The sequence below is a fragment of the Sorex fumeus genome, unplaced genomic scaffold (genome assembly GCF_029834395.1).
Source record: "Sorex fumeus unplaced genomic scaffold, SorFum_2.1 ptg000167l, whole genome shotgun sequence".
Taxonomy (NCBI): Eukaryota; Metazoa; Chordata; class Mammalia; order Eulipotyphla; family Soricidae; genus Sorex; species Sorex fumeus.
The window spans coordinates 493,789-517,628 of NW_026606224.1; the positions used below are offsets into that span (position 1 = coordinate 493,789).

A 23,840-nucleotide genomic window follows, 5' to 3' on the forward strand; every position below is an offset into this window, starting at 1 on the left:
GACATAGTCACGGTCACAGTCACGGTCACAGTCGTCCCGTTGTTCATCGATTTGCTCGAGCGGGCCCAGTAATGTCTCCATTTTTTTGAGACTTGCTGTTACTGTGTTTGGCATATTGAATACGCCATGGGTAGCTTGCCAGACTTTGCCGTGCGGGCGAAATAGTCTCGGTAGCTTGCCGGGCTCTCCAAGAGGGGCAGAGGAATCGAACCTGGCTCAGTCGGGCCAGCTACGTGCAAGGCAAATGCCTTACCACTGTGCTATTGCTCCAGCCCAGTGGTAGACATAAACACTAAGAATGATGGTACAAACTACGCACCAAAGTTCCAAGGCAGACTCACACTTACTGCAGACAGGTCCAAGGACACAGCCTACATGGAACTGAAGAGGCTGAGCACTGAGGACACGACCATGTATTACTGTGCGAGTGACACAATGTGACACCACATCCTGAGTGTCAGAAAACTGAGTGGGAGGCAGCTGTGCCTGGTGAGGAGATGACAGGGATGCTCATCCTCCTGATTTCCTCCTCAGAGAGTCAGGGTCTGAGACACAGAATTGGGCTCACAATGTCAGGCTTCATTTGAGGGAAAGCTCAGGTACTCTCTCTGTCCTTCAGCAACAGCCAAGAGGAAGATGGCTACTCTCTAGAACACTTGCAGTCACTCATATATTCTTGTTGTATTCTACACTGGTGCCTCCCAGAGCTAGTGGAAGTACCAATTGTAAGTATGTTCCCGGGACTTTGCAGGTCCATGCACTGTTTCCTCTAGAACAGTCATTCATATTGTTTCATGTATGGCTGAGCTTCTTGTGTTTCAGTTACCACAAGAGCTAACATATGTCAGTGCGTGCTGGGACCATTGCAGGTTTGGGACCATAGTACCAGCCCCAGGAAAAACCTTGATTATTCTAAATTTGGGGGGCATCATTTCCACTTCTCATCATCACACCCGTGGTACTCGGCAGGACATTGGGACACAGGAAACCATCTGTGGTGGAGGAGTGACCCAGGTGCATCAATGTCTGTGCCTGTCTACCCCTGATTTCTTGACCTCCTTTCCGTGATTTGTCCCTGAAGACATGGACATTCCTGGAACTAATATGTAAAAGTAGAAAACACCTCAGCATCTAAATATTCACATATTCACCTGCTGTTGGCCAGCAGGAAATCCTTTTCTCTGAGATGGAATTCAGGTGTTGGGAGACCCCTTTTGAGAGGTTGTGGGCCCCGCCCCGTGTGCATATTTGCATCTCTGTGTCTCTGAGCTGGAATCCTGCCACTAGATACGGGGCGTGGAGAAGGTGACACTAGGATATTGGCCAAGGTCAGAAGTCCAGGATCACGTGGTGTTGGGTAATAAGAGCGTGTCCATGTCCTGTCCCAACCTCACTGTGACTTTTCCTCTGTGATCATGATGCAGCATCGTGAACACCGCGTGCCTCTCCCTCTGTCTCTTTGACCCCTGTCCTTGGAGGCATCATGCCCGTGCTGAGGAGATGCTTCACTCAGCTTGTGCAGAGACACAGGGGGGTGTGTGTGGAGAGGTTGATACCTAAGTGACAGAGCAGAGGTTCCTGAGCAAGTTTCAGAGGATCCTGTTGGCAATTGCAGAACTCAGCACTTCCAGCTGACGGGGTGTGGCACCTTAATTTACCTGCCATAAAATTCTGCTGCTGCTTACCATAGTGAAGTTTCTCAGTTCTACCCTCATTCCTCTCTACATGGTGCCACTCTCAGATGTCACCTGAGAATTTCCAATTCTCAAGGCAACAACCACTGGCTTCGTTATCCTAAAGTTCTTACTTATAACTGAACATGGAACACGTTTCCCTGAGAGGCATTTAGTCAATAACACAATGCTGGTTTGGAGCAACTAAATGACTAGATGGAAATTTCAATAATTACACACAGTGCAAAACCACCTCCAGTCATTGGCCGAGAGGAATGCCGAGTGGTGACTACCGTAAAGGATATCTCTCTCATATTTATGCCAGGGACATCGGCTAGCAGACATCTCTGCAAAGTTGGGAAAATATTGCAGAATTATTATTGTCCTGGTAGAGAACAGTGGAGATTCTCCTGCCTCCATGCCTGGCTGTCCTCACCAGGTCCCTTGGAGGAGGGTGGGTTGAGTTTCCCTTCTCACCCCTAGCAGAGCCCCATCAGCTGAAGACCTCCGGTTCCAGTCACAGCCATGCTTAAGACCACTCTCCAAACGTTCAGACGAGCCTCATGCATGAAGGAACTGGCAGAGGAATCCAGGTGTGCGGGACCTGGGGCGTAGATCTACAAGCCTACTTGGATTGGAACTGGGGCCTCCTCCACCCAGATCCCCCATCTTCCAGTAGGTAGGCATTATACCCACCAACTGCCCCCGGTGCCATGTAATCCCATCAACGGCCAAGACCCAGAGACTATAAATCCCTGCTCCCGGAAGCATCCTATCATCTAGTTCTTACTCTGGAGAACCAGCAGACTACTAAAAGTATCCTGCCCACATAGTAGAGACTGGCAAATTCCCCATGGCGTATTCAATATGCCAAAACCCAGTAAGAATGATAGGTCTCATTCTCCTGACCTTGAAAGATCCTCGAAAATGGCACTTTTTTAAAATCTCAGGGCTAGAACGATGGAGACGTTACTGGGGCCTGCTCGAGTTAATTGATGAACTACAGGATGACAGTGATACAGGGATATTATTGTCCTGGTATACAGGTTTCACATTGCTAACAATGGACAATTCTACCTTAATGACTCCAATGACAATTTTGATTCTGATAAACAAAGTCATGGATTAAAGTTAATTCTCCTCTGCATAATCTATCAAAGAAATTTCCGTGTCAGAGATTGTGATAGTTTTGTGTATAATCAGCTAATGTATCTGCTGGATACCTACATGCAGGATTTTTACAGGTTCAAAATCATATGGGAGATGACTGGGAAAATTTTACCATGCCTGTAGAAACATTAAAAAACAGATGAAATACTTTCATGGATGAATTATCTGGTTTTTACTTTCATATTAAACCAATTGGAACCCACTAATTACTCAAAGATTCCTGATTTCCTTCTTGTGGGTGTGTAAATTCTGTGTTAGATGCAGTTTCCCCTGGGACAGCCCTTATCTGGACCATGAGTGAGTACTGGGCAGAAACGGTTTCCCGAGGATCCTGACTCGCACAAACCTTAGAAAGACGGTGCCTGGGCCTGACCTGGACTCGGTCCTGACAGTGTATCACATTTGCATCCGGATTATTCTCCCTGTTCATGGTGACTGTGTTTCAGGGCTTGGACCAGCTGCGGTCTCTGACAGACAGTTCATGGACATTGGGAGCCTGTTCCCCTGTTAAGGTGGAATGGAGGAAGATGGTGGCAGTGTCAGGAGTGCATGCAGCCCTACTTGTCCCAGAGAGTCCCCAGGAGGGGTCGCCCCAACTCAGGAATACACACGGGTTCAGCCCCAGAAGTAGCAAGGGATATGATTTCTGGGTGCTCAGAGCAGAGTTGCGCTGCAGGGACCACAGAGGAATGAGTTGCAGACAGTGACCTGATGGCAGCCCTTCAAGGAGCCCTCAGAAACCCAGATATTCCAAGGCAATTGTCACTGAAACAATGGAAGGAGACTGAGCAGCAGGGGGCGCTCAGGTCCTACAAAGGCTGCAGCCCAACAGCAGGCACAGGGGGGTGAGTGGGAGAATCTCAGGTCCTGGGTTTCCCTGATTCAATTAAAACAAATGAAATTAACCCAGGGAAAGACTTGGTGCATGACAGGCTAAACTGTTCATCACTTAATCACTTAACTTCCCGTTAGTCGTTAATTTGCTCAAGTGGGCTCCAGTAACGTCTCCATTCGTCCCTGTCGCGTGCCAGTGTAGGCCAATGGCATCTCTTCGCTTTGGGAACATGAAGAGCCTCAAACCGATCGTTCATGATCTTGACAAAAAAGTCTGACCATCTGCTAGATGGGCGGCCACGCGGTCTTTTGACATCCCGTGGAATCCAGTCGGTAACAGCTCTAGTCCAGCGGTCGTCTTTAAATCTCATTATGTGACCAGCCCATCTAATTTTTTGACACCTTTGCAAACGAGAGAGCATCCCTGATTCTTGATCATAGAGGGATGTCAGAACTTCGGAGTCTTTCTCTCATTTGAGTGAAACGTGATATTCCAAGCATAGCTCTTTGAATTCCTCTTTGGGAGACCTGAATAGCATTCTCATCTTGTTTACGTAGGGACCAGGTCTCTGAGGCATATGTTAATGCAGGAAGAACAGTGGAATCAAAGAGATGTGCCCGGAGCCGGAGGTTCTTCGTCCTCTTAGCTATTTCTTCAACGTTCTTGAAGGTGTTCCAAGCCGCTCTCTTTTTTCTGCGCAGCTCGAGTGCCAGGTCATTTGTCATGTTGACTTCTTGACCTAGGTACACATAATTGTTGCATTCGGAGATGGTCGTTCCATTGAGAGCGAATGGGGCATCAGGAACGAGGCTGTTTCTCATAAACATTGTCTTCGTAAGATTCAGCTGTAGTCCTACCTTTCCACACTCACAGTCAACGTCGGCCAGCATTTGTGCCGCTTGACTGATGTTTGGTGTTATTAAAACAATGTCATCAGCAAAGCGGAGGTGGTGTAGTTGCCGACCATCTATCTTCACTCCCATTCCTTCCCATTCCAGTCATCGCATGATGTTCTCGAGGGTGGCACTAAAGAGTTTTGGCGAAATAGTATCACCCTGCTGAACCCCTCTCTTGACATCAATGATTACTTCTTTGTAGAATGGTGAGATCCTGGTAGTGAATCCGCAATACAGCTCACGGAGGATCTTGATGTACTGGGCTTGAATGCCCTGATTGGCTAGGGCTTCAATGATCACTTCTGTCTCAACAGAATCAAAGGCCTTCTTTAAATCAATGAATGTTAGAAAGAGCGGCATTTTGAAGTCTCGAGAAACCTCAATGAGTTTGGTTATCGTGTGGATATGGTCGATGGTGCTGAATCCTTTGCGGAATCCAGCTTGCTCGCATGGTTGACCTTCATCTAGTGTTCTGCCAATCCTATTTAGGATGACTCGAGTGAACAACTTGTAGATGACAGACAATAGGCAGATCGGGCGATAATTGCCAATGCCATGGATGTCTCCCTTCTTGATCAGTAGTATGGTCCTGTTGGTTTTCCATTGGGACGGAACCTTGCATTCAGACAGGTAGCATGTGAAGAGCTGAGCCAGTGTATTGATGAGTACTGACGGTAGGTTCTTCAGGTGTTCAGGTCTGACCTTGTCTGGGCCGGGTGCTGTTTGTTTCTTTACTGATGAAATGGCGTGTAGGATTTGGGAAGAGAGAACATTGGGAATGACATATCCATCCTGTGGAATTTGGTATGTCGGCAAATGGACATGGCTATCGAAGAGATTTGAGTAGAAGTCATGGATAATCTAGTCATGGATAATCTTCTCCATTGCCGTTCTGGAGGATGTGATGTTCATAAATAATTGATATTATTAGGAGAATTGAACAACCACAACAACAAACAAGATAATGACAATAATTCAAAGAGAATTTCAAATACTGCTTGAGGCTCTACAAGCTTACAGAGCTTGGTGATGATATTAATCTATTGATTATAATGATTCCAATTGCAGGGAAATCTAACTCTCAAACATGGGGCATGGAGGTATCCAAACTCTGATATAAAACCTAGGTCAGGTCTCGTGGTTTCTGTGCCTGCACAGAGGTAGCTCACCTGAGGAAGTGGCCTGGCGGGACTGTCCCTCAGGGGATGAGCTCTGTCTGTTCAGAGTTTAGGGACAGGGCAGAGATCAGGCTCACAAATAAGAACCATCATGAACTTGAACACTCCTCACTCGGTGAGCACTGGTCCCTGCGTCTCCCACCTGATCTCCTTCAGATCGGGACAGGCTTTCAGCTCTGATTTCCCCTCATGAATATCGACATCAACCAAGGTACACTGAGTTAACACTGTCACAATGTCCTCCCATTCTTCATCAATTTGCTCGAGTGGGCCCAGTAACATCACCATTTGACACTTGTTATTGTTTGGCATATTGAATATATATGTCATGGGTAGCTTGCCAGGCTTTGCTATGCGGGTGAGATACTCTCGGTAGCTTGCTGAGCTCTCTGATAGGGGCAGAGGAATCAAACCCAGCTCGGCTGAGCTGGCTGTGTGCAAGGAAAACACCTACTGCTGTGCTATCCCACACTGAGCTAATACAGACAAATGTGTTCCCTGAGAACAGGTTAAAACAGTATGACCCTTCTACCTACCCCAAAGACCCTCCCCACAAACCTCTTACACGAACCTGTACCTGGGATGGGCCTATATGATTGTCTCCCATGAGAATGTCCCTCAGTGAAGGTCTCCTGTCCTAGCCTGAAGGAACCAGGGCTCTTAGGGGAAGCCCATGCCCCATTTCCCCTCACAGAGGAGCTCCCCAAAGCACAGCAGTTGCCCTGTGGGCTGATAGGGACTGTGAGGCATCCTAGTCCCTCTGCTGGCATCTCCGTGCACATGTGAACTCAGCCCAGACCCAGTTCGGGGAGGGGACAGACCCCCTGATGATGAGGACCTGGTCAGCACAGCAGTAGCTGGGCAGTGTCCCCCTGACTGGACACAGCTCAGTGCAGTCCATACGGCGCTGAGCGTCTGGGGTCTCTGGAAGGTCTAGGGAGATGCCTACAAGCAGAAAACTTGGGGGAAGTGGGACAGTGACTGCTGGACGCCCCCAAGGGCAGTCCCTTCAGGTGAGAGGGTCGCGGGCTCCGGGTGACCCTTAGGGAGGACCCGGAGCGTCGGGGCCCCCTGGAGCACCTCGGGGATGAGCCTGATCCGGACGTGGGTCTGGGACCTGCTTGGCAGGGAGGGAGAAGGCCACAGGCAGTGCTGCCCATGTGACCCCATGGCCCCGTGTGGACACGAGGAGCCCCGGGACAGGGCCAAGCGGACACCGGCTCCTGCTGACTGTCTAGCGGCAGTGCCCATCTTGGGCTGTCCTGGGGTGCTGGGCCCAGAGAAGGTCGGTTGGAAGGAGCTGGAGGGGTGGGGCGGGGCTGACCGACCTTTGTCCCCTGACCCAAAAACAACTTCTGAGGGCCAGCAGCGGGGAGCAGTGGTTCCAGAACCTTCAAGGCTCCTGCGCCAGGTACCAGCTGCTAACCCCTTCTACCCTCCCCCTACATCTCTCTCTCTTTCTCTCTCTCTCTCTCTTCCTTTCTCTCTCCCACTCTTTCTCCCTCTCTCTCCCTCTCTCTCTCCCTCTCTCTCTTTCACCCCCTTGTCCTTGTGTCCTTCCCTCCCTCCTCTCCCTTGGTCCCTGGAGCTTCTCTGAGGGACCAAGGTGTGGGTGCTGGCCACTGGGGCTCAGCTGAGGCACCGTCTCCCCCTGTGCTTTCCTCCTTTCCCCTGCCCAACAGTATATATATTTTCTATGTTTTCTCTGAGCCCCACTGCCTGCACAGGGAGTTCTTTGCTAGGGTTTGCAAAACGCACCAGAGCAAGTCCTGGGCCAGAACCTCTTGTCACTGGCCACCTGCCTAGGCCAGGCCCCTTGGTCTCAGAACAAGAGAATGTTTCATCTCCGAAAATGTATCCCTTCCCCACTTTCTGTCACCCTCATTGCACTGTTCTCTCCCCAACTGGATGGCATTGAGTAATGGACACTCCCACTTCAGACAGGAAGAGGGGTGTGAGCTGCATTGGATTTGTCACAGCATTCAAACTCCTCATCTTCTGTGTGGACACAGAGTGCCCTGGGCATTTTGTGGAGGCTCTTTCCGTTGCTCCCTAACCAGCTCCCTATTTGAGAGGGGGATATCGGCAGAGTGAGGGGCAGGCAGAGGATCTCCTCACACCTCTTCTCTCTGTCCCAATGAGCACAGGCTCTGTCTTCCACCAGGCTGGCTGGCACTGAGGTCCCATTGTGTCATAGAGATAGGGCCCATATTGACAGCTTGAGTGGATCATCTCCACGACTGTGTCCAATATGCCATGGGACAGGAGGCTTGATTGCTGCTTATGAGTTGACATATGAGTTTGAATAAGGGGTATTCCAAGTCTGGTAAATTATCAGGAGAGTTTGGGTCCTATTAGGGAGCTGAGTCCTTGAGCAATATGAGGCAGGTAGGGTCGGGTCAGGGTGCACGAGCCCCTTCCAGCCGACCCCTCAGCTTCCATCCTGTGTTTTCTGTCATGAGGTTCCAGCAATGTCCAGAACTCTCCCTCTTCCTCTACCTGTGATGTCTGCTTCTGAAATAAGAAATATTTGTGTAACACCAATACTTAAGAAAGACATACATTGTGTGGACACATCACTCTATGCTTTCAGAAGACCTACTTACATCTACAAGGTGGACATAGTAGAATAAACAAATTCATCTACCTTCTGGAAAACCAGACTGACACAACAAACAGAAATGGTATTAATAAAAAGTTTGGTAGATGAAGTTAAAACTCAATTGGTGCCCTCCACAATAGAGTAACAATAGCGGAAAACAGTCTCAGTGACCCTAAGGATGAGATGCAGAAAACCTCAAGGCAACAACAGAACTTGGTAAAAGACCTCAAAATAACTCAAAGACTGTGTAAACTCAAGAAGGCAGCAGTGGTCTATATCTCCCACCTGTATCTTCCGCCGCCCACATTCGGTAGTCTCACACAGTTTCTCCTTCTATTACGAAGGGCAGGCAAAGTAAGGAACGAGGGCCAGGCTTGTTGGTCTTAGTTGCAGTTTATTACAATCCTCTTTCCATTCATTCCTGTCTCTTTCCTCTGCCTCCCCTTGACTATTCTTCCAGTCTCATTATATTCCCTAACATCCCTAACAATTATACATAGGTGTGGTCACAATCAATAGGGGTAGAATTCTTTCCCTCAGGGAAAGCCTCTTCTAGGGCAGATTCTCATTATCAGATCGAACCACCCTAGAGCAGAATCTCCTGGGTGTGTTTCTCCTCTCCTTGTCCAACAAACACATAAGCATAAATAATATAAATCATTTTGTATGGATACAGTAAGAAATACCTTAAACATAGAATTGCTCTCCTAGGGCCATCTCAAACTCAGACTACAGTGCTCAGGCCAGACAATCTTTCCTATCCCTAGCAGGGTCCTAGTCTTGTCGTTACTTTTGGATCATGACAGCATTTGTCTATGATCAAACTCTTAACCTATAGTTAAGAATTGTGGCACTTTGGCCTGGCCCATTTCGATGCCAGGATAGCACACCGCTTGCCCTGGGTCAATTCAGTACCTCATTGGGGAGGAACCAAGGGCAACTGAGGCTTAAGTTGAGAAAGCAGATGTCCTGGAGTGAATAATATTCAGAGCCAATTAAATCTTTAGTTACAAAGGATAATATTAATGGTCTTCTATATCTATACAAAAAGGACATTGCTTTAAAGTCACAACCATCCTGTTGTTCGTCAATTGCCTCGAGCAGGCCCCAGTAATGTCTCCTTCATCCTAGCCCTGAGATCAAAGCTCATTTAGAATTAGGATAATGAGACCCATCATTGTTACTGGTATTTGGCATATTGGGTTCGCCACGGGGAGTTTGCCAGACTCTGCCGTGTGGGCAGGTTACATTCAGTACCCTGCCAGTTTGTCCAAAGTAAGAATGAGATAATAAGATGTCGCTTCCGGAGCTGGGTTTTATAGTCTCCGAGTCTTGGCCGTTGATGGGATTACCCGGTGCCAGGGGCAGTTGGTGGGTGTGACCCCTGCCCACCGGAATATGGAGGATCTGAGTGGAGGATGCTCAGCCGCAATCCAAGCAGGCTTGGAGATCTCAGCCCCAGGACCCGCATGCCTTTGTTCCTCTGCCGGTACCTTTATGCCTGTGGAGAGTGGTCTCAGCATGGTGGTGGCTGGTTCTGGAGGTCTTCAGCTGCCGGATGCCTGGTCGGGGCGGAAAGGGAAGATCAACCCGCTTCCCTCCCATGGGCCCCGGCAGGGAAAACCAGGCACAGGGGCAGGAGACTCTGCGCTGTTCTCTTCAGGGAGCTGGATTTTATAGTCTCTGGGTCTTGGTCGTTGATGGGATTACACTGCGCCACGGGGCCAGTTGGTGGGTGTGACCCCTGCCTACTGGAATATGGAGGATCTGGGTGGAGGATGCTCAGCCCCGATCCGAGCAGGCTTGGAGATCTCAGCCCCGGGACCCGCATGCCTTTGTTCCTCTGTCGGTACCTTCATGCGTGTGGAGAGTGGTGGTCTCAGTTTGCCAAACGAGACAGCATCCCTGATTCTTGACCATCGATGGAGGTCGGAACTCCGAATTCTTTCTCTCACTTGAGTGAAGTGTGATACTCCAAGCATAGCTCTTTTTATTCCTCTTTGGGAGACTTGAATAGCATTCTCATCCTGTTTTGGTAGGGCCCAGGACACTGAGACATATGTTAAAGCAGGAAGAACAGTAGAATCGAAGATATGTGCCTGGAGCCAGAGATTCTTGTCCTCTTAGCTATTTCTTTAACACCCTTGAAGGTGTTCCAAGCCGCTCTCTTTCTCCTGTGCAACTCAGTTGCTAGGTCATTCATCATGTTGAGTTCTCGAACTAGGTACACGTAACTGTTGAATTCGGAGATGTTCGTCCCATTGAAAGCTAGTGGAACGTCAGGAATGAGACCATTTCTCATAAACATTGTCTTTATGAGATTAAGCTGGAGTCTGACTTTTCCACACTCACGGTCAAAGTTGGCCAGCATTTGTGCCGCTTTGCTGATATTTGATGTTATTAGAACGATGTCACCAGGGAAGCGAAGGTGGTTTAATTGCCGACCATCTATTTTCACTACCATTCCTTCCCATTCCAGTCTTTGCATGATGTTCTTGAGGGTGGCACTGAAGAGTTTCTGTGAAATGGTATCACCCTGCCGAACATCTCTCTTGACGTCAATGACCACCTCCCTTTAGAATGGTGGGATCCTGGTAGTGAATCTGCAATATAGCTCACAGAGGATTCTGATGTATTGAGTTTGAACACCCTGTTCAGCAAGTTAGTCTCAACAGAATCAAATGCCTTCTTTAAATCAATGAACGTGAAACAGAGCAGCATCTTGAACTCTCAAAAAACCTCAGTGAGCTTGGTTACCATGTGGATGTGGTCGATTGTGCTGAATCCTTTGCAGAAACTGGCTTGCTCATATGGTTGTCCTTCATCTAGTGTTTTGCCAATCTTATTCAGGATGACTCGAGTGAACAGCTTGTAGACAACAGACAATAGGCAGATCGGGCGATAGTTGCCAATGTCGTGGATGTCTCCCTTCTTGTACAGTAGTACAGTCCTTCTGGTTTTCCATTGGGATGGAGCCTTGCATTCAGACCAATAGCGTGTGAAGAGCCAAGCCAGTGTACTGATGAATACTGATGGCAGGTTCTTCAGGTGATCAGGTCTGACCTGTCTGGGTTGGGTGGTATTCGCTTCTTTATCGATGAAATGGCTTGTCGGATTTCAGAAGGGAAAATGTTGGGAAAGACATATCCATCCTGTGGAATTTGGTCTGTGGGCAGAAGGACAAGGCTATTGAAGAAATCCGAGAAGAAGTAATGGATAATCTTCTCTATTGCCCTTCTGGAATATGTGAGAGATCCATCAAGATGTTCGAGGGCAGTCATCTTGTTTTTTTTAGTTGTCGAGGATAGGCGGGTGTTGCTGATGCTTTTCCCGGCTTCTGCCGCATCTGCCAGTACTGCTGTTCTTCTCTCTTCTCTCTTAGCATGTGACAGGGATGAACGGAGATGTTAATGTCGCCCGCTCGAGCAAATCAATGAGTAATTGGATGTCAAGTGATCAAGTGATCAAGTGAGTGAAACACTATGAGATACAGTTGTAGACTTACAAAGTTTCCTTTTTGGTTTTTAGTTATACAATGATCAAGTACCCATCTCTCTACCAGTATCCTTTATCCACCACCAATGATCCTAGTAGCTCTCCCACCCCCTATCCCCCCAACCCCGCCCATATCTTTTGCAGGGCATTTCCTTTTTTTCTCTCTTTCCTTTAGGATGTTGTGGTTTGCATTAGAGGTATTGAGTGGCCATCATGTTTGGTCTATAGTCTACTTTCAGCATGCATCTCGCAGCCTGAGCGAGTCCTCCAAACACCCTTTACTTAGTGTTCCCTTCTCTATTTGAGCTGCCTTTTCCTCCAGCATGTGCTGCCAGCTTCCAGGCCGTGGAGCAGACCTCCTGGTACTTTTCTCAACTATTGTTGGGTGTTCATCTCCCTTTCTGTTACTTTATATTCCGCAGATGAGTGCAGTCTTTCTATATATGTCCCTTCTTTCTGACTCATTTCACTTAGCATGATACTGTCCATGTAGAACCACTTGTTTGCAAATTTCATGACTTCATCATTTCTAACAGCTGCATAGTATTCTGTTGTGTAGATATACCAAATATTCTTTAGCCAGCCATCTGTTCTCGAGCATTCAGGCTTTTTCTAGATTTTGGCTATTGTGGACAGTGCAGCAATGGACATACAAGTGCAGATATCATTTCAACTATACATTTTTGCCTCTCTGGGATATATTCCCAGGAGTGGTATTGCTGGGTCAAATGAGAGCTTGATTTCTAATTTTTTGAGAATCATCAAAACTCTCCCCTGCACTTCTTCAGCACCACCTTGATTGGTTCCCTACAGGGTACAGTAAAGCGTGCACTGACTCTGAGCTGAGTAAAGGAAATTGGTTCCTCCCATTTGCTCATATGACTAAAACACACCTTGTTCTCTCACGTCTTGTCAGAACATGAGGCAATGTTTGTTTCAGGACAGACAAGAGATCATCTACACTGGAATGTAGTTTTCAGGTATGAATATGACAGGAGTGTTGGGGTCTTCAGTGGAGGTTAGAGACCCGACCGAAAGTGCAGTGATGGAAAGACAAGTAACGCTTCTTGTCCATCTTCTATTTGCCTCCAAGAGCACTCACTGAGCTCAGGATAACTCAGGTGCCACATTAGAGCTACAGTGGTTGTGAAGGGGAGACTCACCCTGCTCAAACACTCATACTGCCTGACTTTGTGGGGCATCTGTATTTATTTTAGTTATAGTTTTTGAATAATTTGGGTACATTGATTATTTTTGACCTAAAAATTTTTATTATTATTTTTGCTGAATTTTTTTTTCTTTTTTGGGGGTGGGGTCACACCGGAGATGCACAAGGGTTACTCCTGGCTCTTCATTCAGAATTGACTGCTAGAGGTTCTTGGCAGATCATATGGGATGCTGAGAATGGAACCCCGGTTGACCGCATGCAAAGCAAAAGCCCTACCCAATGTATTACCACTCCAGCCTCAATGCTGAATTTTTTAAAATTAAATTTTAGAAAATATTTTCTGGTCTCTTGGATTTATCCCAACCCTCTGGTGCTTCCTGGAAATAGGAGGAACAATAAGTGACATACCCTGTGTCTAGGCTCTATTCATTTGGGGGCTGTGGTTGGGCCACACCTGGAAGTGCTTAGGGCTTGTGTGCTTGTACCCTTGTCAAATGTGTGAATCTGAACACTAAGACCAGGCTCCCTGCTAAATAGATTGTGTGCTGAAGGTCCTCCATGAGCTCTTTCTATGCTCCTGACAGGGTCAGGATTTCTCAGTGATGACCCCAGTACAGGGTCCTGAGGTTTATGCTGGTCTATGGACACTGAGTTATAGACAGGACAGAGCAGGATCAGGTGCTGTTACCAGGACAACCACACCAGGCAGGTCTCCAGGCAGAGGCACTTCCTTGTTCCAATTAAGTCCATCATCAGTGACAATGACCATTCTCAAAACTACTTTGAATAGTTAAGATAAATCTGCTTCAGAATAAGGAATTTTTATCCAAGATAAAAGTGAGAAGACACTCCTGCCAAATTTTATTGACTTTGGGTTTGACTCAGCTCTGTCAGAATTCACTGTAACAATAAACCTGACTGTTCAAACCCAATATTCCCACAGATAATTGGAGAACAGAAGAAACAACACAGGAACATGGAGGGGCAGTGGCCTGTCTACAGGGTAGAGGCCCAACGGGTGTTGGGTTTTGTCCTTAGGGACCTGAGACATGGGGACTCTCCTCCACAGCTGATGTTTCCCCCTTAGCAATTCCTGTTTCCTGATAGCTCCTCAGCATGTTTCCTGTGCTGGAGGAAGAGGCCCAGTTCAGAGAGTGCCCCAGGGACAGACCTAAGTGTTATGAAGCACATTCAGCACCTCCTCCCAGGGGTCCCACACACAAACCTCCTTCAGTCACCTCCTATCTTTACAGAGGCTCCCCCATGCAAATATGCACTCGGGACCCAGGATTAAAACCACGTTCACACTCACCCCAACTCAGGTTCCCTCTTCCCCTGACACAGTGTCAGAGAACATGGACCTTGTGGGCAGGAAGGTGCATCAGCGCTGGTTCTTCCTCTTTCTGGTGGCAGCTCCCAGATGTGAGTATTCCCTGGACAGAGGCTCCTAGGTGGGCATGGGACCTCTGAGTACGTGATTCAATTTGTGGGTCTCTGTTCCCAGGCGTCCTGTCCCAGATACAGCTGCAGAAGTCGGGACCAAGCCTAGTGACGCCCTCGCAGATGCTGTCCCTCACCTGCTCGGTCTCTGGATTCTCTCTTACCAGCAATATTGTGGTCTGGGTCCGCCAGATCCCTGGAAAAGGGCTGGATTGGATTGCTCGTATATGGGGTGATGGAAGCACAAACTGTAACCTAAGTCTTCAGTCTCGACTCAGCATCTTCAGGGACACCTCCAAGAACCAAGTTTACCTAAAACTGAGCAACTCGGTAACTGAGGACACCGCCGTGTATTATTGTGCAAGAGACACAGTGAGGGCAAGTTCCTGTGAGCCCAGACACAAACCTGCTGAGGGAGACAGTGGTGCTGCAGGGGTGCGTGTGACCACCAGGGGACGCTCTGCTCCTGGGTCTCCAGAACTGTGCCCAGGGGCAGAGGACAGGGGCCTTCGAGGGGGAACTTTCTTTTCTTTCTTCTAAATCTTGTTTACAATTCTTTTTTCGCCTTTTTAGGGGATCACTTTCTTTTTATTACAAAATGTAAGTCAAATTTAACAAATCAAGTATAAAATTTTTAATTAAATCCTCTCCTCTTCTAGTACAAATTTGTATTCCTCTTCCTGTCTCAGAGTCCACTAAAGACTGTTATATCCCTTTAGATTTTGTGTGGTTGATTTTCATTCAAGAAAATATCATTCCTTTTCACAAAAGAGGGTTTCCCCTTACCTTTATATCGTCATTGTGGAAACACGATGACAATAGTCTGAGTGTTGATGCTTGTGAGTCCCAAACTCCCCATGCTTCTCCAGCACCAAATCCCCACAGACCTCCACACTCTTCTGTGGTTCCTGTGCTTGGTCTTTTCTTACTAGTGATCTAAGACCCCACCCAATTCTTCTCAGGAACAGCAGAGTATGGTTATGATGCAGAGGCCATTATCATTGGATCCTGTCCATCCTGAACCTCTGTTCTCTGTGTACCACAGATGAATGAGATTGTCTGAATTTATACTTTCCCATCAGACTTTCCTCATTTAATCTGATATTCTATAGTTCCATCCATGTTGCAGTAATCTGCACTATTTTACCTTTTCTTATAACTGCATATTATTACATTGTAGGTATACAGCACAACTTCTTAGCCCTGAAACTTTTATGGAATATAGAGATTGCTTATATGTCCTGATCTTTATACTAAATGCTGCAGTGAACATATGTTTTTATATATATTCTCAAATTAATATTTCATATTAGGGAAAAATATTATCCCGGGAAATGTGGAAATGCTATATCCAATTTTTTTCAATGTTTAGTTTTTAATGAACTTGTAAATAAAAAAGCTCCCATTTCAAAATAAAAATCCCAGGTCATATAGATGTTTACAGTTATTATATTTACCTAAGCAACATATATACATGACCAGTTGTAAGATATTAACTAAATCTGTGACAAATATACTTTTTTTTAATACCAATGCCAAGAACATTATAGAGTTAATGCAGAGTCCTAAGTATAATCTAGTAGACACTAAGTTTTTTTTCTTAAGTCTTCATTTTAGACGCTGCTATTTTCTAGCACAGGTAAGCAGACAGAGTCTTTTATATGCTCAAAAACTGGAATCTTTGGTTGCTACCTTATCAGCTGGCTTTCAAACAAGAAGCCAACCACTTTAAGAATGTTTTAAGTGAACAACTTGCCAAACCCAGGGATAGATACACCCTAAGAATGCACAATTGTGAGCATTTATAACCATCACATCTGTGGCTGAAGACTGTTCATGCCATTCTTCTGAAATGAGATCTCAAAGAATTATATTTCAAAAAAAATGTTTAACGAAACAAACCAAAAAAATGCCATATGCACAATTTCACCAATTTGTGTATCAACCATTTAGTTAACTTTTCCACTTGAAAAAATGCAATAGAAAACTGGACACCATGTTTCACTATCTCAGTTAATATTCACAATTATAGTGGTTACAACTCAGGATACAGCATCACCAATGCTGCTCAGAGCCAGTTTATACTGAAATTAAGTTCCTTACACCAAGTAAATGGTTGTCCACAACCAATGGCTAGAACTAAAACGTCTAGATTTGGGGAGAAACAAATGCTGCTCCAGACATCCACTCTGCTTCTTCTGTTCCTCAATTCATGCTCAGAAAACTTTCATGTTACTTTTGGTTTTGTCAGTTTGCTTGCCTGTGGGAGTTTGGGCCTGCTCACCCTGCCCACTTGAAGAGACTGCCTGCTGTGCTGCTTTCTGCTTTAAAACGTTGTCCAATCAAAAGTGTAGTCATATTGGTGGTTCAGGGTCCTGAAAAGAATGCGAAATAGCTGCCTCGGATACACACAATCCAGGGCCTCTTCAAAGCGCAGCCCACGACAGTAGTATAAGTACATGACAAATTCCGTGGGAAATCCCTTACATAAAACTTCAACAGGAGCGGACATCTACTTTTAACTAGTCTTCATATTTTTGTTTCTTTGTTGCAGCCTTGAGTCCTTGCCACGGAAAACTGGTTCTATTAAAGTACGTCAAAACATATCCTAAAGATTCCATATCATCTCGGGGACTTAGTTCAATCCCAAAATGTGCATTGATGCTATCACACTGGGAAGTGCCAGTGAGATTTTTATCTTCCCTGGACGGTAGGTGTTGTAGTGTCCTGTTGTCTCTGTACTTTTTGACCAAACTAAAATCAATAAGGAATAACTTATTACAGTGAGGCCCAATACCCATTTGGAAGTTGTCTGGTTTAATGTCTCCGTGCATAAAATTCGTTGTATGCACATTTTCAATTCTACTGATCATCTGGTCAGCTAACATAAGGAGAGTTTTCATTTTTCATTGTGAATCTCCTTGAACACTACCTCCGACACTACCTCCACTACCCAACTGCCGCCACACTCCAGGACGCTTTCTGGACCCACGTGGCAGCTCCGGCCGAGACTCACACACGACTGAAGATCCACAGAAGAAGATAAGCAGAACTTTATGAGACCTTGGACTCCAGGCTCAACGGACCCAAGGACAGAGATTCTCTGCTTGCTCTCACCAATCACAGGTGACAAAGGGATTCTAATCAGGAGACTAACACTACCCTGTCCACTCTGCTTCAACCAATCAACAGAGATCCAGAAATCGGATTGCGCACAGAAGACCCACCCTACCCCTACCGGGACCAGATAAATACCCCACTGGCAGACCTCCACTACCAACACTACCTCCACTACCCAGCCGCCACCACACCCCAGGATGCTTTCTGGACACACCATAAGACACTAAATACCCATCTTCCGGAATTGCCATACCATATTTGATAGGGTTCAAATATGGTAACACCTATGAGGGCGATTAGAGGTCACCCCAAAAGCCTCTCTCCCTCTCAGAAAGACTGGAAAGTTACCGAGAGTATTCTGCCAACATGAAAGAGCATGGCAAGCTATCCGTTGTGTATTCAATATGCCAAAACCAGTAACTACAATGTATCTCATTCACCTGACCCTGAAGTCTTCACCGACATGGCAGCACTGAGAAGGATGAGAAAGGAGAGGCAGATAAAATGTCAAGGCCGAACTAGGCTGCCAAAATGAAGAAAGACAAAAATGATTATCTGTACTTTCAATGCACGTACGCTAGCATCAGAAGCATCCATCGAGGACCTGATGGTATAAGTGCGAATGATCAAGTACGACATCATTGGTCTGACCGAGACAAGAAGGTACAAATCTCACCATGCCGTTTTTGACACTGGAGAAGAATTCTTCCTCAGAACATGTGATAAAAGAGGTGTCGGAGGCGTCGGTGTTCTTGTCAACACAAACTTGGCCATGAGCATTGATTCATTCGAATGCCTAACAACCCAAATCAGACGTTTACATTTGAATACATATGGCTCACTGCCAGCAGTTTCTATCTACGCACCAACATCTCATTATGATGAAAGATAAATCAAGAAGTTCTACAGGGAGCTGGAGAAATTCTATAAAGAAGAAAACACCTTCTACAAGATCATTGTGGGTGATTTTAATGCCAAGATAGGACCAAGAAGATCAGCTGAAGAACTTCACATCGGGACACATGGCCTAGAATGGAAGGAACAGGGTGAGAGACTGTCTGAGTTTATCATGTCGACCAAGACCATCCATGGTAACTCAGAGTTCCAGAAGGCAGAATCTAAACGTTGGACATGGGAGTCTCCCGGTGGACGATTCCACAACGAAATAGACCACATCATATCCAATCGACGGTTTTGCCTGAAAGATGTCACTGTTGTTCCAAAATTCCTAACGGGATCGAACCACCATCTCCTTCGTGCAAAATTCTACTTCACAGAGCGGGGAGAAAGGGCTGCAAAGTTTAAAAATGGAACTCCCAGAATGACCACCAACTGGGAGCTCTTTGGCACTATTACAGCAACATGGGAAGATGCCATTGTTGACAACATTGATGAGGAATACGATCGACTGGTTCAGCACCTCCATGATTGTGTGAGGAACGCCAAGAGACAGATAGCCACAAAAAAAGCCTGTCTTCAAAAACTCTTGAGCTTATATACAAACGTGGCTTGGCATAAGCCTCACGCAACCGAAAGCTAATGTCTGAGCTCGCAAAGCAGTGCAGAGATGCGATCAAGAAAGACCTCAAAGAGAGAAGAGCAGAAGTGCTGGTAGATGCAGCAAAAGCTGGGAAAAGTATTCTCAATGCCCGACTGTCCTTCGCCAACTACAAGACCAAGATGACTGCCTTCCGACGTCCTGATGGATCCAACACATCCTCCAGAATGGCAATGGAGAAGATTATCCATGAATTCTACTCAAATCTCTTCGATAGCCATGTCCACTTGCTGAAATACCAAATTCCACAGGATGGATATGTCTTTCCCAATGTTCTCCCTTCCAAAATCCGACACTCCATTTCGTCAGTAAAGAAACAAAAAGCACCCAGCCCAGACAAGGTCAGACCTGAACACCTGAAGAACCTGCCACCAGTACTCATCAATACACTGCCTGGGCCATTCACACGCTACCTGTCTGAATGCAAGGTTCTGTCCCAATGGAAAACCAGCAGGACCGTACTACTGTTCAAGAAGGGAGACATCCATGACATTGGCAACTATCCCCCAATCTGCCTATTGTCTACCATCTACAAGTTGTTCACTTGAGTCATCCTAAATAGGATTGGCAGAACACTAGATGAAGGACAACCATGTGAGCAAGCCGGGTTCCGCAAAGGATTCAGCACCATCAACCATATCCACACGATAACCAAGCTCATTGAGGTTTCTCAGTAGTTCAAGATGCTTCTCTGTCTAACATTCATTGATTTAAAGACGGCCTTTGATTCTGTTGAGAGGGAAGCGGTCATTGAAGCCCTAGCCAATCAGGGCATTCAAGCCCAATACATCAAGATCCTCCATGAGCTGTATTGTGGATTCACTACCAGGATCTCACCATTCTACGAAGAAGTAATCATTGATGTCAAGAGATGGGTTTGGCAGAGTGATACTATTTCACCGAAACTCTCCAGTTCCACCCTCGAGAACATCATGCGACGACTGGAATGGGAAGAAATGGGAGAGAAGATTGATGGCCGGCAACTTCACCACCTCCGCTTTGCTGATGACATTTTTTTAATAACACCAAACATCAGCCAAGCGCACAAATGCTGGCCGACTTCGACCGTGAGTGTGGAAAGGTAGGACTGCAGCTGAATCTTACAAATACAATGTTTATGAGAAACAGCCTCGTTCCTGATGCCCCATTCACTCTCAACAGAATGACCATCTTCGAATGCAACAACTATGTGTACCTAGGTCGAGAAGTCAACATGACAAATGACCTGGCACCCAAGATGCGCAGGAGGAAGAGAGCGGCTTGGAACGCCTTCAAGAACGTTGAAGAAATAGCTAAGAGGATGAAGAACCTCCGGCTCCAGGCACATCTTTTTGATTCCACTGTTCTTCCTGCATTTACATATGCCTCAGAGACGTGGGCCCTACACAAACTGGATGAGAATGCTATTCCGGTCTCCCAAAGAAGAATAGAAAGAGCTATGCTTGGAATATCACGTTTCACTCAAATGAGAGAAAGAATACTGAGTTCGAACATCCGTCGACGATCAAGAATCAGGGATGCTGTCTCATTTTCCAAGGTGTCAAAAATCAAATGGTCTGGTCACGTAATGAGATTTAAAGACGACCGCTGGACTAGAGCTGTTACCGACTGGATTCCATGGGATGTCAAAAGACCGCATGGTTGCCCACCTACCAGATGTTCAGACTTCTTCATCAAGATCATGAACGATCTGTTTGAGGCTCTTCATTTTCCCAGAGCAAACAGAGGCCACTGGGCTACACTAGCACGTGACAGGGACAAATGGCGATATTACTGGTGCCCGCTCGAGCAAATCGACGACTAACAAGAACTTAAGTGATTAAGTGATTGAGAATCTTCTTGAACAGAAACTGAAGAGGTCTTCGAAGCTGGGTCCAAGAAGATCCATGACTATCACATTGTATTCTTTTTCCTGACTATACCACCTTACGTGCGGGATGCCGACCCCACCTTGGAGGATCTTACAGCGCTCTCGTCTGGCAGCTGTGGGTCCTGGGTCTTCTGCGAATTCAGCTCAAGGCCACTTCCTCATCGTTGGTGATGTTGATGGCCAGGTAAACGTCCCCGAAGGAGCCGGACACGATCTTCTGTACCAGCTTGTATTTCCTCACGATGATGAATTTGGCTTTGGAGCCGCTGCTGCTTGCCATCATGAGCGACGAAGCTGGAGGCTGGGGCCAGTCCCCGGCACCTCTGAAGGCTGACAGGCTAGTCCACGGAGCACTGCGGTGGCGGTGGAAGAGGTGGACGGAAAACGGGGGTGGGGGCACGCTGAGTTTAGGGCGGCGATCCCGCTGCCCAGGCTGCCGCCGCCTCCTGCCGGAGGGACCCCTTTCTCTCCACAGACAACGACATCCCGTTACTCCGGCTGCAGCCTCTAGTTCCAGTTTTGGAGAGATCGCTCAGTGTTTTTCATATATGCTGAATCAGACCACACTCCCACCTACACTGAAACAGTGCTCCATTTAGAGGAAGTCTCAACACGGGTTGTCTCCAGTCTTCTAATATTGTCTATTGTCAGTGGTGAGAGATGATCTTCATGTCCTTTTTGTTTACATTTCCCTGACAGAAAGTGTTGATAAACACCTTTTTACATGCCAACAGTCTATGGGAATGTCAATTTTTAGAGAAGTATCCGTTTATTTCACCACATCATATTTTAAAATTGAATCCTTTTTATTGAATCGACACTACAAAGCTGTCCCGTTTTCTGTCATACAATTCTCCAACACTTATCCCTCCACCAGGGTACATTTCCCACGACCAATATCCAGAGATTCTCTCTGGCCACCCCCCCCCCGGTGCCCTCCCAGGATGCCCCTATGGTACTCTCTCTCTCTCCCTCTCCCCTGACCCCTCTTTCTCTCCTTTTGGGCATTATGGTTTGCAATACAGATACTGAAAGGTTATCATGTACATCTCTTTACCTACCTTTGATATGTTTTCATGAAAGAAAAGATTCTAATTTTCATGAGGATTGCATAGACTTCTATGATACTGCAGTGAACATTTAGAGTGCCTTTCCATTTTCTTCATCATGCATTAGTTTTCAGTGCACGTATCTTTCACATCTCCGGTTTATGTGTTTATAATTTCTGTGATGTATTTGCTGCCATTTTAAATGGATTTGTCTTAACTGTTTTTTCAGCTAAGTAAGTTTTTTGGTTATGAAGAGATACATTTTATTTTGTATTTTTAAACCTGTTATCAGTAGAATTTCTTTTTGTTGTCTTATAATATTTTGGGACTGGAGGGATAGCACAGTGGTAGGGCGTTTGCCATGCATGCAGCCAACTTGGCCTACCCGAGTTTGATTCCTCCACCCCTCTCGGAGAGCCCGGCAAGTTACCAAGAGTACCACACCCACATGGCAAAGCCTGGCAAGCTACCCATGACGTTTTTGATATGTTAACAGAGTAACAACAAGTTTCACAACAGAGACATTACTGAGCCTGCCTGAACAAATCGATGAACAACAGGAGGACAGTGCTACAGTGCATAATATTTTGATCCACAAAGGGCTGTGGAGGCCATTGCTCATCCCTTTGGAATGGCGCTCACCCATCTCTTAGGACCGACTGACCCATGTTCAACTACTGTTCACATGGAACCATTCTCCACTTTGGCCTTCAAAGTTCTTGTTTGAATATTTGCTACTACCACCAAGATCTGCACCTGTGACAGCTCCTGGGCTTCAAGGCTCAATGCAGCGGTCTTCCCACTTGTCACAGCATAGCTATCACAGCCACACGATTTTGGATTTCTGGTATTCTACTCATTAAGCCTGAAAGTATTTCTACCAAGAGTCAGATAATTATAAGATTGGTTTCTGTGGCTCTGGAGCCATGGCCGGGCCAGAGAGCCGCTCGTGGGGGGAAACTCATGACCTTGGTAGGGCGTGAAGGATGAGCTGGGAATGCCCCCCTTCCCATGAGGTTTCAGTTGCCCAATAACGACCTGCTCATACCTGCTTTCCAAAAAGTTCTGAGGCAGCCGCCATCTTGCTGTCCAGAGGGAGAAAGGCTGAAGGGAGCAACACCCTTTCCCTTCCAGGCAGGCATGGTGGCGTGGATTAACACATAGTCCACTCACTTTTCAGCCGCAAGCTGCTGGGCTCTGCATTAAGTACTTGTGCTTCTGGAGCCATGTCTGAGCCGGAGAGCTTCTTGGGGTGTGGGGGGGTGGCAACCCGTGACCTCGGTAGGCATGAAGGACAAGCAGGGAACGCTCCACTTCCCATGAGGTTTCAGTTGCCCCGTCACGACCGACTCATATTCGTCTTTCTAAAAAGCTCTGAGGCAGCCACTATCTTGCTGTCCAGAGGGAGAAAGGTGGAAGGGAGCAACACCCTTTCCCTTCTGTTCAGGCATGGTGGCACGGATTAAGGCATAGTCCATTCACTTTTCTGCCGCAGGTTTCCAGGCTCTGCATTAAGTCCTTGTGCTTCTGGAGCCATGTCTGTGTCAAAAAGATGCTTGTGGGGGGCAACTCGTGACCTTGGTAGGGCGTGAAGCCTGTCTCCTCTTTTAAAGAAGCTCTCTCAAGGCTTCTGCAAACCTGGTTTCAAGGCTGTGAATTCTCAGTGACAATCTAGCCGGAATAGCATTTTTAGTGAGGCATTCATTTCATTGAGGGGCTTTTGTCTCTTCGCTCTTTTTCCTATATCCCACTATTCTCTTCTTGCTGATCAAGTCCCATTCGAAAG

At 46.6% G+C, this 23,840-nt stretch overlaps 1 pseudogene; it reads right to left on the reverse strand.

Annotated features, from left to right (window-relative positions):
• Window positions 1–16,673: 16,673 nt before the first annotated feature.
• Window positions 16,674–21,285, reverse strand: LOC130016770 (casein kinase I-like; annotated as a pseudogene).
• Window positions 21,286–23,840: the final 2,555 nt, after the last annotated feature.